The following is a 19761-nucleotide window of genomic DNA, read 5'->3' on the forward strand; positions in this document are numbered from 1 at the left end:
CCAAGCTGAACAAGCAGTACACTGAAAGCTAACAGCAATTACGTTGTTCCAAAGCACCGACAACCATTATATACAAGGTTTGATTACATACGTCTAACATCTATTGTTTTTTGAAGCCTCTATAATCTATCAATAGATCCCTCTAATTTTGTAAAGCTGAATAAAAGGTGACCAACCGGGACTCATGGCTCTTTGTGTTTCTCTTTAGAAGTTACATTTCCTTCTTGAATTTGTGTACATTTATCAGTGTCTAAATTTAATATGGCTGGAACCCAAAAGGCAGATCACCTGTCTGCTCTCTTTACTGCTAAATCCCTGCTGCACACCAGCTCTTCTACTCTTCTTCCCAGAAAATCACACAAAAAACCCCCACAAATGCTTGTATCTGTGCAAAAGATCTTGTTGCCAGTTGCCTAGCTACAGTATGAGAGGAGTAATCAGACTGTTTCCAGCGGGATTTGGGGTATAGTTTATTCAGAATAGCAAAAGGAAACTTTAAACACAGAAGAATGCTGAAAGGAAAGAAAAAGCCTAGAATTTTCTGGATATTAGACTAGCTAATGAAGCTCTACTTCACTAGTGCAAAATGAGCTTCACTGGAGGACAAGAGGTCAATGCTGTATATTACAAGTTTTTCATAATTGCTTTTAACTTCTTTACTGTGACGATGGAAGGTCTCAGCAACTCATTGTATTTCTCTGATTTAGAGAACTTGATTTACTGAATATGAAACACATGAAAAACAGAGTTAAATTGTTCTACTAGTAATTGTTGACAATATTAGGATATTACAGATAACCAACTGATCAGCTATATACCATTGAGTATTTTAGAATATCCAGTGGTATATAATCAGGTGCCCAGAAGATGTGGCATTTATTCAGAAGAAGGGGCATCCGGTAGAAGTGTGCAACCTCAGAAATATTAATGCATTTTATATTAACATATAATACAGTAATACATGAGGTAACACTCAAAGAAGAGACTGAAACCCTGGCTCTGCCAGGCCAGCGAAGAATGCTGGAGTGACAGGAGTGTAAGCATCAGACTCCCTGCTCTCCTTCTGACTCCATGTAACCTGCCCTTTCCAGGGTAAAGAGAGGCCTAACTTCAACAAATGCACTGGTAGGTTTTCCTATCAAAAGTACTTAACACTTGGTGACGCCACCATATTGTCATTGATACGGTATTTCTCACTGAGTGATAAGGATTGGTCATGATAGGACCACAAAGGGCTCTTCCAGACATGCCTCTATTAACCTCTCGTGATGGAGCTTATGTGCTTGGCTCTCACATTCCAAACAGGATATTTCTGAGGACATCGATATTTGTAAAGTTTCTGTGCACAGGTATGTCCACGATACTATGATTTTTGGTATCTTTAGAAAACAAAACAGTTGAAGATTAGCTGGTTTGAAACACTTTCTGGAATTAGCTAATACCTACCTAACCCTAATTTGTGAAATTTATCTGCATATTTTGTAGACAAATCCCATTGTTAAAAGGCTTTAGAATTTTCTTGAGTTTAACTGGTTTCAAAATAATTGAATCACTACTATGATGCTTCACCTTTGAAAAAATACCTGACTAAGCTAATAAGGGAAATATGAATTACAAGAATTGTGGATCAAATGGCAATTGCATGCGAAAGAATTTAGTAAAAAAAGCTCACGTGGACTAATTTTGTTGAACTGCGACTAAGGAGACACTATTTATTGTATAAAATAATTTTCTTTATCTGGTAAATTTTGTTTCAGGCACAAGAAATGGATGCATTATCATTCAGGTGATCTAACAATTGCCTTGCATATTATTATTCTACGTTTATGGAAAATGACCAAACCAGTGAGTCCTAATCATTGACAAAAATAAATATTTAATAAATATATTTGGTATTATTGGCCCAACAAAAGCAGTTTATCTACTGAATCAGCTGGCTTCAACTGCAATGAAGCTCCCAATAGTTACCATAACCTTCGCAACTCTAAAGTGAATGTGGCTCTGTATCAGGCTATCAAATATAATTTAGGTTTAGTGTTTCTGTGGAAAAAGACATTAAAATATAATCCTCCAGGGAAGATTATCCTCCTCCATAGGACTGAAAATGCTTCAACTACATGCTCTTTGTCTGAGAAGCACTAATTAAGAAATGAAAATATAAGTAACATTTAAAAAAATGTGTAAAATGTAACTTAATTTTCTTGCAAATATTTCTGTCAGAGGAATTTTTACTATAGATTTCCACACTTTTCGCCCTTTCATGGGCAGCAACACTTTTTTCCTAGAAATGAGTATTGGAAGCCCTAAGTATGTTGTGAACTGTCTTTTATAAACTTAAGGCGAAAGTAGCACACTGGAAACAAACTTGGCCTACAGAAAATCATGATGTCAGTATTATCAGGAGTCTGTAAGTGACTAAACATACTAGATAATGTAGACTACTGAAGAAAGATCGAATGTCATCGTATCTTTGGTTCTTTTCTCATAAAGATTGTAGAGACCACTATACAAAGTTGACTAGATAAATATAATAGATCTTTTATTACTATGATTATTATTTTTACATTTATTGGAAGGCCAAAAATCTTTTAAGTCCACTAAAAAGGAGGTACGTTTTGCCTTCTGCAATCAGCCTGACAAAAACTCATTTCAAAATGTAAGCACAAAATTGTGTTTTCTACTATGAAATAATTCATGGTTCAAGAGTTTGCTGAATTTCACATACATGCTATATAGATTTTGTAAAATAACTTGTCACTTTATACATTTAATACACATGTTCTCTCATAGTACCTTGTCGCTTAGATGTGGTGTTGGGTGATACGGTTTAGAGGTGAACTTGTAGAGTAGGGTTAATAGATGGACTCGATGATCTCAAGGGTCTTTTCCAACCTGAATTTTTCTATGATTCTATGATTCTGTGATTCTATTTACTCATATTATATCTGTTTTCAGTTTCTAGAATCTATGTTTGTTTCTTTTCTAAATATCTACATTTGTGCCCAATGACAGGACAAGAGGTAACAGGCACAAGCTGGAACACAGGAAATTTCATCTGAATATAGGGAAGATCTTCTTTACTGTGAGGGTGACAGAGCACTGGAACAGGCTGCCCAGGTTGGTTGTGCAGTCTCCATCTTCGGAAACTTTCAAAATCTGCCTGGATGCATTCCTGTATCGTGCTCTAGGCAATCCTCCTTTAGCAGGGGAGTTGGACTAGATGATCACTAGAGGTCTCTTCCAACCCTGATGAATCTGTGATTTGGTTCTTATTCTTCTCGGAGCTCTGCTGGTTATGTAGATGCCATTGAGCACCTCTTCAGCTGCAGTCTGCTCACTGCTCACATACTTGCTCCTTCTCAGATTAATGGAGTCACCTCCCTTCCCATATTTAAAAGTCCTGAGTCCTTCACAGACTCAGTTCTTTGAACTGCCTGTAATAATTTCGGCAACTTTGCTAACAGGATTAACTATTTAAAAACCAAAACAGCTACCCAGACACTGTTTTCTCTCAGCTTTGCTCACTGTTCCTATTCAGTCTCTTTTCCATGGAGTAAAGTTCTTCAACTCAAGGACTGTGCTTTGTAATGAGCACACAGTAGAACAAGTCTCTTAAAAGGAAAACAATGACAATTAACATGACCATAGAAAGGTGATGATGAGCAAATTGGCAAACTGCACTACATCTTTTCAAGAGACAGAAGTCCCAGTCTTGTCTGCCTGTCATATTGATGCTTGTGAAATGACCTGGAATTGTCTAGATACACAATGATTTAATGAACCTTGTTATTGTCCTCTTGGCCTTTTGTTATATCTGCATCTATTTACCTTTTTTTTTTTAATGTTACTCTCTAGAGCTATGCTTTTATAATCATGTAGATATTTGATCACAAAAGAGACTGCAAAAATCTTCTTATATCACCAGCCCTCTAGCTCCTGATTCTGTCAGAATGGTTCTCTGTAAAATCAATTTTTGCACCATGAAGTCATAGGCCTCAGTTTTAGACTTGTTTTTTCCTCAGTTAACCTCAAGCCCTGAATGCAAGCTTTTCCCTAAGGCTATCTTTTCAGTTGGCCTGTCAACGCAAATTTATTAGGACTTAGGAAATGGACATCATCTTCTTTCAGCAGCCTTTACTACATAAATCTTCTTAGTTCTTTACAGAATTCTTCACACCCTTTGGTTCGTGAGTTGGCAGGAGACACTATTATTGGCATCACAAGTGATATCAGTGTGCTTTAATATTCTGAATCTATGATGTTCTCCCTGTGTTTTCAGCAATCCTTACAACCCAGTATTACTGGACAGAAAAAAGTAGCTGTACCTCAATGTTCTCCTCACTCCGTTTCATAATAAACAAATGTCATCATGAAAAGGGCAGACATCTAACATCCATTGTGAATACCTATTTTTCAGCTGTCATGCAAGAGCTCAGGCACTTCAGTTCCTTTGCTTTTCTATTCGCATATCAAAATGTTAGAAAATTGCAAGTTGAAAATAATAGGTCAACTATTCCATCTCCCTGCCAGTCAAGGTGTTTTGTATTTTTTTGGTTGCAGTATGTTGATACATTCATTACCCACTCTTGGAAAACACTAACTGGTAAACTACTGTTTTTCCTCTAACTGAAACTAACTCAAAGTACTCAATACGTCTGCGAAGGTGAAAGCAAACACTTTTCATTAAACATCTCTAAGTTACTTCAGAGGGCAAATGTGTTAGTTTCATTTAGATACCAATCAACTACTTACTTTGTCATGGTTAGATCACACCTTTATCCCTTCCTAATTCTGCCTCCCCAATACCCTTAGTAAAACAAAATCGTAAAACCAAAACAGGAATGAAAAGAAAAGCATTAAGAAATCAATCTCTTAAAAAATTAATATCCTTCTGATTTCACTACCTAAAATAATCACATTGCAAAACAGAACCTTTGTCAAAAATCATATGCTAATTAGACAAAACTGAATATATCTGTGAAAGAAAAGTATGCTTCTTCTAGCTAATTACTTCATAAACAAAATAGGGAGAAAAGCAATGTAGGCAGGCCGGAAGGCAGGAAGGAAAGAGAAAGAGCAAAACCACACATTGTCATTGGGAGAAGAATTCAAGAAGAAAAATCCTGACATGAAAAGGTACAAACCAAAACAAAAATACACAGAAGTGGAGGGCAGCAACTCAGCAAAAGTGGTCTGTTCCAAGGAGCAGAAGGAGTTGATGCTTCCTGACCTGAATCATGATGATTTCCTGACCAGCAAACACTATTCAAGGGCCTCACTGAGGTGGTGACTATATTAACATTACCGGTTCTTCAGACATATCTGTCTACTGCGTGTATTCATCAATAAATAATTGTGCTGCACTCCTAAAGCCTGTATAACTTCCTTGCTGAGTCCTTCTGCATATGATAGACACTGCCTGACAAAATGATACAGAGAGGGAAGGCTCCATTCCCATCAAGAATAAGAATGGTGGCCTGAGCATTTCTTTGGAATGCGTGAACTACAAATCCAAATCCCACACAGACTGAGGACTCAGACCTCCTGCTTTTAGGGGAAATATTCAAATTGCTGGATTTACATGTAAAAAGTTGCCACAAGCAGCTCACAGAATGACAGGACACACGTATTCAGAGCATGACCATCAAATCTGACTGTAGATCTGGCAGGATAAAAGAATACAAAAATAACGTACCAAAGCCCCACACTCTGCTCTATCCAAAGAGCGTTAGGCAGGAGGTATCTGCCTAAGCAGCCACCTTGGGAGAGACAGGATCCGCGGTTGAGTCTCTGTGGTGTTGAGTATTAGGACAGTAATAGAAAGGTTTTCATATATACTGTGTGCCTGTGCAGGTCAGAGGCAGTTTTCCAGGTTCATTTTCATGAATTTATATGAATAAATTTTGTCTAAAATGTCACTTAGAATTGTGAACGTATTTTTGGATTTTACCACAAGTGGAGAAAGGATGTGACAACAAATGTTTAGTCAGTTGGCTTTTGTTTGGAGAAGAGGTTAGAAGAATATGTCTAATTTAACTCAGGGACATTAGTCCAACAAATATAACTTACATAGGAGGAAAGGTATACTGGCTGCAAACCAAATGGATACAAATTGTTCATGGATAAATTTAGATTTGAAAGTATAAGACGTTCCTTGCCATTAGTGATTTGCAGTTTGGAGTACAATACAATAGGAGTGGTGGTATGGAGAAATGCAGCTGACTTTAATATATAATGTGATTGCCACCAAAATCACTCCATGATTCATGAAATCCTACCAGTTTTAAGACTGCATTCCTATAACAGTACTCATGAGCAGAATGCATTATATTATTAGCATTACATAGATTCGCAGCATTTAGTCAGCTTTAAATGCCACCCTATCTTTTAGCCACTAAAACAGGATCACAGAAATCCACAAAAGCTGGTTCAGATAAATGTAAAGTATCAACCTAAAACAAAACCTAGCAAAAAGTCCTGCAGAATAAAGGAGACTGTCAAGAGAGACAGGAAGGGATTATTTCTGTAGTTTGAGAATGCCTTTTTTGTGAAGTTGCAATCAAGCTGAGATTGTTATCTGAACAAAACAAAAAGATGACTGGCTTTTATCTCTTTCTTAAATAATGGTATGTGACTGTGGAAGACTAAGTTATCTCAACATCTGAGATTACTGTCATTAATTGATAAATTAACTTTAAACCATTACAATTATGAACTAAGTTATTTACAACTGTTTTCATTGCAGAGTTTTGTACATAACCAGTTGCAACTGGAGTGAAGTACACATTAGAAGTCACAAAAACTGACATGACAAAAAATAGATTTTGTATATTTATTTCTGTTGTCACTGGAAAGTCAATATAGCAAAAATGATTGAGAGACTCTTACCTATTTTTTCTCTATGCATCTGCAGAAATATTTGTTATACGCTTCCTCGTTACTGCTGTGCATAGCAACTGAAGAGAATGATTGCTCTCCAGGCTTTTGCAGCTGAGTTACAGTATACACACAAAAGTCTCAAAAGACTCCAGTCAGTGTGTAGGAAGATATAACTAATATCAAAATGAGAACAGAATAAAGTTTACTTGTTATGTCAACTTTGAAGTGCAACAGAAATCTAGAACAACAAAACAATTATACTTAACCTTTGCCTGTTCAAAGGTGCTGCCATTGATAGTGCTGGTATTTGTTCTGACCTGTGATACCTTAGCACATAGTCTGCTTGACGAGTTGTCATTTCTGCATGCTCCTGTAAGGCACTTTACATTTTTTTATTTGGTGTCTGATGGGCAGCAATATAACTAAAAACTATTTTATTCTATGGCTGCAGTCCACAATCCATAATCTAAATTATAAGAATTTTTATCATTACTGAAGGAAATAAAGTGGTTCTAATAAAATAAATCTTAACTTTCTGAAGGCTGCTTTAGCTTGCCATCTTTAAAATAAAATGTTCTGGAGTAAAACTGTCATTTAAATCCCTTAAAAAATACCTCTTGATGAATTTTTTTTCCCTTCAGTTCCTTTAAGCATCTTCTAGTATCTCTTATGTATTTCATGCTTTTAGAGGGAGGAAGAAACATTCCAGAATATGAGAAGATATAGCCAAATAACATAAATTCAAGTTTATTTGAATTACTCTGTAATTATTCAGTGTGATCTTGCTGAACTCTTAATTCTTTAGTCTGTTAAATCTTCTTTGAGCTTAGCATTGTTTGAAACACCTGGGTAGGCACTACCTAAGCAGACAAGAAAGCAGGATATCAACTAAACTGTGAATATGTATTGTGTAGACATTTATAATTGCAGTTGATAACTTTTACCATGAGTGGAGAAAACCAGGAATATCTAGAAGGCAGTTAATCTCACCCCAGGCAGTTAATCACAGGACATTAGATAAAAAGACTGGCACTTTAAAAGTGCCTGTTTGCATCCAGTGACTATAGGGCAAGAGTGTAGCTGATTAGAGCAGTTACTCACATCTACAGCTGACCTAGTGAGTATCACCTTGATTTTGGAGCTGGAAGAAGCTGCAAGAAGTAAGAAAAAAAAAATTGGGAGAATGTACAAAGGCAATGAGATAGGATTGACTGGGTCCACAGCTACCCTCTCAAAATCTGCTCTGGAGCCTTTAAATTGAATGCAGTGAATAGGTACAGCCACTACTTGGATCTTCCCCTCCTTTTTGTTTTTCCTTATCCTTAATACCTTCCATTCAGGTTTGTGTTTGCTCACTAACAGAAGCTTTCAGGGGCTCCAAATTTCTGAATAAACACTTCTTGGATGTTGGATTGACAACAACTGCTTAAGAGCTCAAAAAAGTGCCCAACAGGCAACCAATCCTTCGGACGTGTTGGTCCATCCCAAGAAATTATTCTCTGCAACCACTACGTGATCCTGTGAGTGCAATAAAAATTCACACCTTGGCACCAGAAACTGTAACATTTTATTCCATCAAAAAGTTTCAAAATCTAAAATCTTAAATAAAAACGTTTATAGAGCGGTAGAGCAATCAAAAAGTTGTTCCTAATACACTAACACCTTGCTTTGGCTCCATTAAAAAACAAAAGCTCTCTTGGGACTTTGTCAGATGTTTTGTTGTTACTAATGATCTCTTCTATTTCTCCCATACCAAGTGTTAAAGAAAGTTGTAAAGACCACGTTAGACTACCAGAAGAATAATCACGGAAAGAAAAAGAAAAAAAAGAAAAAAAAGAAAAGAAGAAAATAAGAAAAAAGGAAAAAGAATAATTAAAAAAAGGAAAAAGAAGAAATAAAAGAAAACAGAGAAAAGAGAAAAAAGGAAAAAGAAAAAAGAAAAAAAAAAGAAAAAAGGAAGTATTTCTCTCATGCATCAGAAATTATCTGCTCCTTAATTTTTATAGGGTTGGGTCTGCCTAATATTTCATGCATTTATTAACTGATGAAATACAGAATATAACAACACAGGGATAAACTACTTCCTCAAATCAAAATTCTGAAATGTGTGTGCTCTTACCTTACTTCCAGATATATCCCAGCACCTTCAGAAAAAACTCAAATTTTGTGTCCTATTAGCAATTCCTCTGTTGTCTGGAAATTTTTATTTTAGTAATGAAATTTGATAGATAATGGGGGTTTTATGGTATAGCATCTGTGTATAGCTTAATTTCCTCTAATTATTTTGCAGGAGGCTGTTTGTGGCTTAGAATTATGCTGTGAATGCACAAAAATGCATCATCACTAGTGCAGACATCATCACAGACGCAAAAGAAGCAAAGCTGTCCAAAAAATAACTGTTTCTTAATTGTGGAGGGGGAACATTAATAGACCTGTGTTTACTCTGCATCTAACTGCACTGTCGTGTTGATTTTTTTCATGCAGTTATAACAAAATTACTAGTAATTCTCCTTTGTATTGGCAGGTTTAGCTGCTGCTCAGATGGAATGCTGTTGCCCAGAACAAAGGAATGAGTCTTCCTCCTCCAACTTACACTGGGAAACTCTCATCAAATATTTTACTGCCTCTGGTGACCAGTTCTTTTGTTACCATTGTAAAACCAACCCCAGTGAAGACAAAAAAACCCGAAGTGGATATGAGCATCATCCAAAGGCCAAAAAAGTGAATGGAAGAGTCTCAAGTACTTCAGTGGAAGCATGATTAAGATCTATGTACACTTGAGAAATTCTTGATTATAATGAAAATCCACAAACATTATCTCTTCCTCTGGCAGAAGACTATGCATGTTCAATAGAGCAAGCTATATGGCTAGTCACAGGTATACATGATATTGCCTTAAAAGATAATAGAGTTTTTAGAAACAAAGAAGACAATCAAACAAAAATGAGCTAGGCTTCTTTTTAAGTTTCTTTTTTTTTTTTTCCACTGAAGTCTTTAGGATGTTTTTAAATATTGATTTTTACACCAGAACATACATGAAGATCAGATGTGGGGAGCTTTCCATCCTTACACATCAGTGACAATATCATCTTCATATTAAACAATCTTGCAACTCACTAAGTCCATCCTAGTGTTTTTTCGTGTTTTTTCAGTGTTATTTTGGTATCTCTCTTTCCACTCACAAAAGTCACTGGGGGTTCAGTATTTACTTCCAGGATAAGAAGATAACAATTGCATTCAGAAACATATTTCAGCTTATAGCTGAAAATCATAGTCACATGAGAATTGTTGCAATGACATTCTCTTTCACAGGCTCTTTTAAGGAGACTTCCAACTAGATGACTAAAACAATTTCAATTTACTTGCATCCATGACAAATGAATAAATTGTTGTGAATTAATTAATAGCAGTATATGACCTCTATTTACATTATTCTTAACTTGCTTTGATAGTATTATTGTAGTCATCTCACTTAGATTATATAGACCAAACAAGTCCAACGTTGTTTTACTGTCTGAGGCAATAATTTCGAAGGATAGTTTTTAATAACTGGCTTTAAAAAAACTAGTTCACTCTGAGTTGTAAAACTGTCATGTTACTGTAAGCCTTCTTGGCTATGTGTAGTTGAGTAGCCCTACTATACTCCTTTGTACCCTTTATTATATCAGTCTGAAAGAATAACTGTTTTCTATGCCTTCTAGTAGCAAAATTGCTCTTCCCCACACAACTGGTCAGCAGAGAGCATAAGTATTCCCATCTCATCATTGCTATTATTTGTTCTGAACTGACAAAATGTCTAGTGTCATGGATGGCACTAAAACAACAAACAATTCCATCCCCTGAAGAGTTTGTGGTCTACTCAGTCGTGTGTTCAATGTTGACCTTTATGGAGAGTCTAGAGAAAATAGTTTTTGTTCAAAAAATGGGGCTTAGCTATGGAAATGGATGAGATGTATTCTGTAGTAAAAAGGAAAACTATTCTTAATGTTTCAGGGTGCCTAGTGATCAGCTGATCTTTATCACATCTAAAAGTATACATCTGATGCTAAACTACAAATCCAACCTGTTAATCTGAACCTTAGCGGATCATATTAATAAACAGTTCAACCGTTATCTGTAAAAATACAGAGACAACTGACATGTGTCATTATTCTGAAAAGCCATTTTGCATTTTGTTTGCTCTTGCACACCAGATAATCCTAAAACTAACATGTGTCATTCAGTTCAACAATATGCTTTGCAAAAACAAAAGTCTCTGCTAAGGCAGATTGAAATGTGACTGCCTTTTGCTCACAGTCTAGTGCTGCATGAATTGTACTTTTTACGAAGAGGGATTTAAGTGGCTGATCTGTACTCCAAGTGAAATGCTACAGAGGAGAATGGAAACACCTGAAGTGTAGAAATTTCACCTGCAGCAAACTATTCTCCAGACAAGCCTCACTTCAAGGGTGAATTTGAGATGTGCTGAGAGCCTACACTAAAGCCCAAAGATAAACCTTTCTTAAAATGATAGCCTGAAGTAAGGTCCTAAATCTGTAATCTGATACCTAAATAAATAGTCTGATTTTCAAAAGCTCTAAATTCCTTAATACACTTCCAATGCCTCTCATTTTTCAGTTCTTCTCTTCTTTTTGAATTCTTACTTCACTCAGAACCACAGAGTGCATATCTGTTTCATCACTTATGTTTATTGTACTTAGCTTTATCATTTGAGTTTATTCTTATTTAGCAACAATTTATCTACAAAGTTTGCTCTTCATACTGTGTCACTGATACATGAGTACTTTAGGTGCCTGAAAGTGAGGAGGAAAGGCAAAGAAACAAGCAGACAAAAAGACTGGAGAATAACTCACACTCAAGGAAACAGACTGTTCTCAAGGAAGAAATAATAGGTCCAGCAGAAAGTGAAGGAAAATCACTTCCCTGGCTTTGGAAAATTATATTAATCATTAACTACAAATACAGTAAGAAGGTTGCATATAACTATTTCCTGAAATACTGGAAGCTGTCATAGTAGTAAAGAGAATATAAATAAAGAAGTTAGATACATCAGTGCAGAATGACCATGACTTCGCATGAAATCCAGGAATAGGCTGCCCAGAGAGGTGGTGGAGGCCTCATCCCTTGAGGCATCCAAGGTCAGGCTGGACGGGGCTCTGAGCAACCTGATCTAGTTAAAGATGTTCCTGCTCACTGCAGGGGGCTTGGACTAAACAACCTTTAAAGGTTCCTTCCAGCCCAACATATTCTATGATACTATAATTCTATGAATATATGCTGCAAAGCACATGTATCTTCCAGCAACTTCTTGAGCTTTTTTCCAGTGGATATCTCTCCTAAACACTCAAAATGGGGAGGTGGAAACCATACTGTCCTCTCTGCTTTAAGATCATGGCAAGGGAGGTGTGAAGGGATGGCAGAGCACAGGAACACTGAAATCATCACAGCTGCCATTGCCTACAAAAATGCTGGCTGTTTTTTGCAACATAACGGCTCACAGGAACACTTGCGTGTTGCCATTTTCCCTGATAAGAGACAAATTCCCAAGCTTCGAGGCAACGCAGACCCAAGTCCAGGGAAAGGCAAAAGGAGAGAAGAGCTGCAGGAGCAAAAGAGGAAACCCAAGCTTTTTCAGTGGTTTGGATTCTGTATCCTTGGGGATTTATGCTGATTATGTCTCAAGACAACCGTGGCAGACACATTGTAACTAATACTCATCTTCCCTGCATGTCCTGCTCACTGATTTTGCCTTCCACTTTCCTGCCTAATTTTGCCCTTTTACAGCCACACAGCAGGAAATACAGGAAAGATTGTCTTAAAAAGGAATATACCATTTATTCAGCAAGCTAATTCTGTCAAACACTGTAACGGAAAAAAGGGGACCATACTGTGTACTTTCATGATTTGGCAAATATGTACATGAAGAATTAAAAATAGAACATTTTTCTTGGAAAACTTCAGACCAATTCTCATTAAAATTTCTTCTCAATATTTCTCACGGAAACACGTTTGCAATCTGTTTAAAAGCAGAACATATTGTGATGCTACAGTATGACTTAACACAGATGTTTTCTTGGTGTTTAATATGAAAATAAATCCTATATACTCGAGCAATCATACATAATAAGATTAGGTTTACTTTCATGAGTACAATTATGCAAAGAAAATACCAAATAATCTACACCTATGTAAGTCCGCCTAAAACAAATATGCTGCTCACTCATAATATGAATATTAAACATATAAGGAAAAGGTTTTAACTGCTAGAAATAAACAAAACAAACAAAAAATCATAGAAAACCTTCATGAACCAAAGTCAGTGAAATGAGAGAACTTAATTTTTCAGTCTTGTTAGTGTTATAAATCAGTGGCAGTTCCTTGGAACTAGGTAGGAATAAGACCCCAAAATAATTGAGTTGAACTGTGGTGGGAGTACTCAGCTTCCCAATGGACTTCAGTTCCTGGTTACAGACACGTGCATTATGCTGAAGTTTTGTAGTCAGGGTAAAACCTCTAACTAGAATCCACAAAATCCAAGACTGTATTAATAAAGTTAAGCTTTTTAAAATACTAACTTTATTTGTATTTTATGATGAAATATGTATTTCTATAAGACTGAATAAGTTTTTATCAAAACTCCACAATTATTTCTAAACAAAAACACCATTCCGGTCTCCTTCAATGCTACATTGACTATTTAAAGATTATTTGTTTTAACCTTGTAAAACTCACATCTCAAAATACACACAGCACTGTTCTAATAATTATGAAGCCGAAAAAAAAAATCTACAGAGATAGCAAAAAGTAAAGTACCCATAAAATGATCTCCCTGCAGTCCTTAGTTGCTCTTTCACTACTTGTCGCTATCTCCCAAAAAGTGAAGAATCCTCTTATAGCAACAGCTTTAATACTAAATACACAATTACTCAGCTAGTTAAGATGATTCAGAATTTCTCTTTGATAAGGAGACAGATGATTTCTCCCCACATCTTTAGCCAGATGCTCTAAGGTATTAGTTTTCCTGAGAATGGCAAATCAATAATCTTACAGTCACATATACATGTGTGATGGACAGATGGACATTCACATGCGCACACACATATGCAGAACCCTCTAGGAAGCCAAACCAACTCACTCACTCTAGTCATACATTCTTACGGCCAGAAGGGACTGTTATTCTCAATGGATTTGATCCTTTAATGCAAAATCCATCTAGTTTCACTGAGAAGTTTCTATTCTCAATCTTTCAGAATCTCTTTCAGGAAGATATGCAAATTTACGGGGAAGGAACTTCTCCATCTTCAAACTTAATTATTCCAATAATTAGTCTATTAGTAGAAAATGTTTTACCTGCAGGCTCTTAGATGGCACAAAAATAACAGGAAAAAAAGCTAGCGAAATACAATTTTTAAATTCTATTTGTCTTTATAAAGAATCATATTAAAGAATAGTAATAAAAAAATTAAAGCTAGTATTCCTAGATCAAAACTCATGTTATACAAGCTCAGCACTTTCCCACCTCATGTAGATGGACTGCAACTGTATGTTACACTCACAGCCCCTTCTGGCAACAAAAATCACAGTCATTTTCCCATGAAAATAGCTTCAGTTTTCAAACTACACAAAAGTCTACAACAATAATGCTAAAAATTGCAATAAATATGGCTGTATATATTTTATATTCACAGCATTTCCATTTGTACTTTAAATCACATTTATTAGTTTCTAAGGTAATCTACTCTTTTTACTCTGTTGTCAAGAACTCATCTGTCCTTTCAGAAGTAAACAATTCTCTTGTTTCAGTTCTTCACCTGAAGTATTAACATATGTCACGAAAATTCAATTCTTCAAACCTTGGATTGAATTCTATTTTTTTATCCCTCATGTAAAAAAACCCAAAAGAACAAAAAAAACCACCCCAAACCTCAGAAAACAACAAACAAAAAGAGCAAATAAGAAAAGAAAAGCAACAACCACTTGAATTTTTATGTTATCAGCTTTTGTTTCCTCATGATTTCCCATGTGGACTACAATTAGCCATCTATCAAGCTCACTGCAATTATTTGGAATAGACTGATCTTATTTTCTCAATGAAAGTCAATTTTCAAGTCTTAATTAATCCTGAAGCATTCCTCCAACCCTTGCAACACTCCTTTAAAGAACCTCTTTACATCACAAATAACATAACATGATGAAATCATGGATAAAATGATACTAATGTCAGCTTCTATTTTATTTAACTGTAGATTCCCTACTAAGTAAAGAATGTCTGGAAATAAAAATGACAAGTCAATAGCTCTCAGCTGTTTGGTGAAAAGTCAAATTAAAAAAAAAAAAGAAAAAAACACCACCACCCCCTCCAAACTTATTCTTTCAGAAGTTTTTGCGCTGCTTTCTTTCTTCTCTCTTTCTCTTTCCTCTCTTTCTAGTCATGTGGGTGAAAAAAAAGAAAAAAAAAGAGACAGAAGAGAAGCTGAAAAAGAAGAGTCAATTGGGCTAGATTTGTTATAAACAAACACACAAAACGCATTTTTTTTCTGAAAAAGGGTTGTTAATGAAAAAAAAAAAGTGTTCTGTTCTCTAGGCTATGACAGCCCAGATTCAGCCAACAGAAATCAGGTGATCAAACTCAGCCTTTTGGTAAAACTACTCTAAATAATCATTTTGGTCTTGGCTTTGGGACATGTGTACAACTTAGCTAGTTTATTGTCACCTTAATGTGTAATTCATGAAACCAGGATATATTTTTTAAAAAGGTTTGGTCTGGGTTTTTGCGTTTTTTTTTTAAGAGAGATATTGTTGGAATGGAAACTCTAATTTTTATGGAAATGTATATTTTAAATTAGGAACTCACATTTACATACTATTTTTTTTAAAAAATAACACATATATCTGATGTAAATAATTTTTTTAAAAAATAAAGAGGTTTTTTTGGTAAAATAGGCATCTACCTGTGTAAAAAAAAGAAATTATGCTATATATTGGTAGAAATTTTAAATAGCCACAAAGAGTAAGAGCCTTTGTAAACATAGGTTAAGAAGAGGTGCAGACATAAATACATGAGGAGTGTACTACAGAAATTATAACTACAGATGTATGGCACATAGAATTTAAATTTCATTCTAAAACATAACAGGAATTATCATATCTATATTATAGCGTATGTAATCAACTCCCAAGTCTTTGACAGTAGAATAATCTACAGTGTGCTTGTAAAATGAACCATTCATGGAGCTCTCTTCAAAAAAACATCTCTAGGCAATGAAGTGGAAAGTTCACATCTGTCTTCAAGGGCAGAACTGGAAGCAGCTTCCATTGTGCAGAAGTGGATTTTTGTACATTAAAGCAGTTAAAATTACGTCCTCCAATAATCTGCATATAATATAAAGGCAGTGCTTCAGAAATAATTCTTTTTTATTTAAAGATAGCACTGGGATACGATTATTCTAATTATCCTGCAAAGACAATTAAGCATTATTTTTTTAAAAAAGCCTGAAATTTAACTGCTGAGTTTTCAGCTATTTTGCAATATATTTTTTTTTCTGTTTCAAATACAACAGCAAAGTGTACAGTGGTATCTGTAAAAATAAATAAATAGTTTTGGTGCTAATAATTATCTCAACCACAAAATGAATACACAATATACATTCCATAGGTATGTTTGGTAAGCTACACCACAACCCTAGATGCCTAGCTAGATTAATGAAATTCACCATTCAAAGTTTTTTTAGCAGATTTTATTGCTGGTTGAGGATCTACCTAACCAATCTGATAGATTAATTTTATCACTATATTTATTATTGTTTTGCTTAAATCTCCCTGATTATGCCACACTGAAAACACATTATACTTTAATGCTTCATTATCTGCTTTTCCATCATAGTAAAAAAACTTACAACTATAATGTACTATAGTAAAACTAGATAGCTCAGAAATTACTAGCTCTTTTCAGTTCTCCGTTTCTAATGGGGCATTTGCCCAATAAATCTTTACTGGGCATTGCATCTCACAAAAGTAATTTGCTGACTTTTTTGGGGTAAGTATGCTGCACATCATTACAAAAATATTCCTCAAAAATATCTTAAAAATATTGCTATCAATAATCATTAATGAGTTTCATAGGTAATGCTGATCATACCAATAGGGAAATGATGCCATATCTGCAACAATATTAAGTATTTCAGGACAAAAAAAAAAATATCTACATCATTGCATAATAAACAGTGCTGAACAGAAGTAGCCAGAGAAGAACTAAGTCTGGTTTTGTCTGGATTTATGTAAAAGGATTCACCAAACTAAAACAGCAAACCCCACAAACTGATATAAAAAGCACATGCACAAACAGAAGTAGGGAGTGGTCTGAGAGCTTAACAAATATCTGAATAAAACAGCAAAACTCAATAATTACAAAAGCTGGAGAAAGCAGGCTGTACCACGGTGCAAGGCTTGACGGGATGAATGTCCACAACGCAACATCACTGAGCGGAACTGGGAAACCCAACTGCTGCAGGAGGAAGAATAACAAAGCCCAGAGGACTCTGGGCAGCTCAAAGTTAACAAAGAACACCCTTTACTCTCGTTCCATCAATAAAGATCCTTCTCAGAAAAATGCTGATTTAAAAAGGGGGGAAAAGAGTGCTGCTCTGTCTGGTAAGCCTTCATGCTTCGGTAAGTAATTTGTGTTATATAACAGCAGTAAGTATGGTAACAATACACTTTTAAGAAAAATACATATCTGTTGGACTGGCTAACTTGCTTTTAGAGCTTCCTCTCTAAAATTTGATGACCCATCTAAGAAGTTGTATGTTTGCTAATTTTATGTGAAAAACATGTCAGTATGAATCTATTGTGAAAGACTACTGTTTGCCAAAGCACAGAGGTGAAAGCTGATGTCCAAATATATTTTTTAAGAGCTGCTTCTTAATATGAATCAGATTAAACAGTATGCCAGAAAATTAATCCATTTTGTCGAAAGGACTATCCAAAGCATCTACGCTTGACAGAGCTTTTTGTGCAACCAATCAGGAAATAAACTCACTGAGTTTCCAGAATTATTGGAGAAAAGAAAATATGTCCTACCCTGTCCAAAAAAAAAAAAAAAAAAAGGACTATATGCAAATAAAAGACTCGAATGAAGCTCTGGAAACTATTATAAATCATACTGAATACCACGCAGTACTTCAAACAGTCTACTTTTCTTAAATGCCACTCAACAATATGAATGTACTTTTTATCTGCTGCCCAAACCCAGCCACAACCCTTTTCCAGCCGACCCAGATTGGTTCTACTTGATTTAAACTCTCCATGTTTAGCTGGAAAGTGTCATCATCTTATCTTTTCTTTACAATGATGAAAGGCATGAAATATTTCTAAAATGTCTTCTTGTGAAAAAAAAAAAACCTGCATGACCACAATATAATTTTATAAATTTTGTAAAATTCTAATGAGAAACTAAATGAACAAAAACCCCACTCTGCAATGGAGCAGACCAAGGGAACCTGGAAAATGTCATTTGAGGGCAACAGTGAGATCGCATTTTAGGAAGCTCAGAGAATTGCTACATTTTTTGTGCTATCTTCTGTTCTCATTGCAGCTTGACAATTTTCACCAGAACAAATCAAGTTTGTGATATTTTCTGTTCTCATTACAATCTATGTGACAAGAATGTATTATAAATTTACCATTTCCTATCCCTTTAACAATCTTTGTTACAAGAATAAATTTTATCAGCATTCATGACCAACAGTTTATCACTCTGCGCAGATGCACTAGATAGATAAATAGGCAGTATCTGACTTTAATTTCACATTTACCTGGTGAGATTTACATGCATCATCACTAAAACTGAGACCTTTGCAAATTTATGCAAATGTCATGTCAGATATAAGTAAACATGAGGCTAATCTACAGAGTTCAGATGGGAAAAAAAAACAAAAAAAAGAGAATCTGGTGCAGCAACAGATGAGGTGGGAATAAATAATATTAATCTCTCTCTTCTTTACTCTTCTGATCTAAACCATTTATTAGAAATTCTATTCAGTTTCTGCAGACCTAATTTATGTTTTCCAGAAGATCGTTCTTTCTCCAGACTCCACCATTCTTTCTTCCATCCTACACAAAAGATGATGTGTTGCATTAGGACAGTTTGCTCATTTCAGGATGTCAAAGCCCTGCTCAGACTTTAATTCACAATGGTCATAAGAAAAAGCTTGGAACCATAGCAGCATTCTATGGAATAATCAAAATGTAATTGGAGAAGTTGTAATTTATTTTAGCCCATCCAGTAAACCAGATACAGGTCCAGAAGTTGGCTTCCAGTTCTGCATCTGTATTTTCTCTTCCTCCCTGATCACATTAATGTTACAGAAATCCAGATATATTTTGGTAGGAAAGGGAAACAAACAAAAAGGAAATGTTTCCAAAATTTGACAAGAAACTATAAACTCCTGTTTTCTATGGTATTCCAGAAAAAAAAAATCAGATAAGAAAATATGGAACACTTCTTTTCCAGAAACATGACTTTTACCAAGGCCTTTTTTAAATACTATATAGGGAGAGTGTGGCCATTCTAAATAACAGGGTTAAAGAAAGAGTTCACACAAACTCCAGTCAACTTTCTAAAAATATTGCAATCCAATTATTGTTTCCACATGAAAAGATCTCTAGATGCTAAACAGTATCCAATCTTGACATGGTAAGAGCATTTGCTGACTTATGCAATACACATCTAGAAGAGAAGCACAGTGATGGCTGTAGTCGCATTCAGAAACTGCTGATGTGTTTCAATGCACATCAGTAATTGCCATTGGAAAAAAAGGTCAATAAATCATGACAGGCATCTTGAAGTTATGTGCTTGCCATAAAACTTATTTGAGTGGTTAA

General features: G+C 35.3%; 1 protein-coding gene across 1 annotated transcript in view; it reads right to left on the minus strand.

Annotated features, from left to right (window-relative positions):
* LOC104279939 (protein piccolo-like) overlaps positions 1 to 19761 on the minus strand; it is a gene marked incomplete at both ends in the record, with an annotated part of 195140 nt that overhangs the window by 64932 nt on the left and 110447 nt on the right.

The sequence above is a fragment of the Apaloderma vittatum genome, unplaced genomic scaffold, assembly GCF_000703405.1.
Source record: "Apaloderma vittatum isolate BGI_N311 unplaced genomic scaffold, ASM70340v1 scaffold12309, whole genome shotgun sequence".
Taxonomy (NCBI): Eukaryota; Metazoa; Chordata; class Aves; order Trogoniformes; family Trogonidae; genus Apaloderma; species Apaloderma vittatum.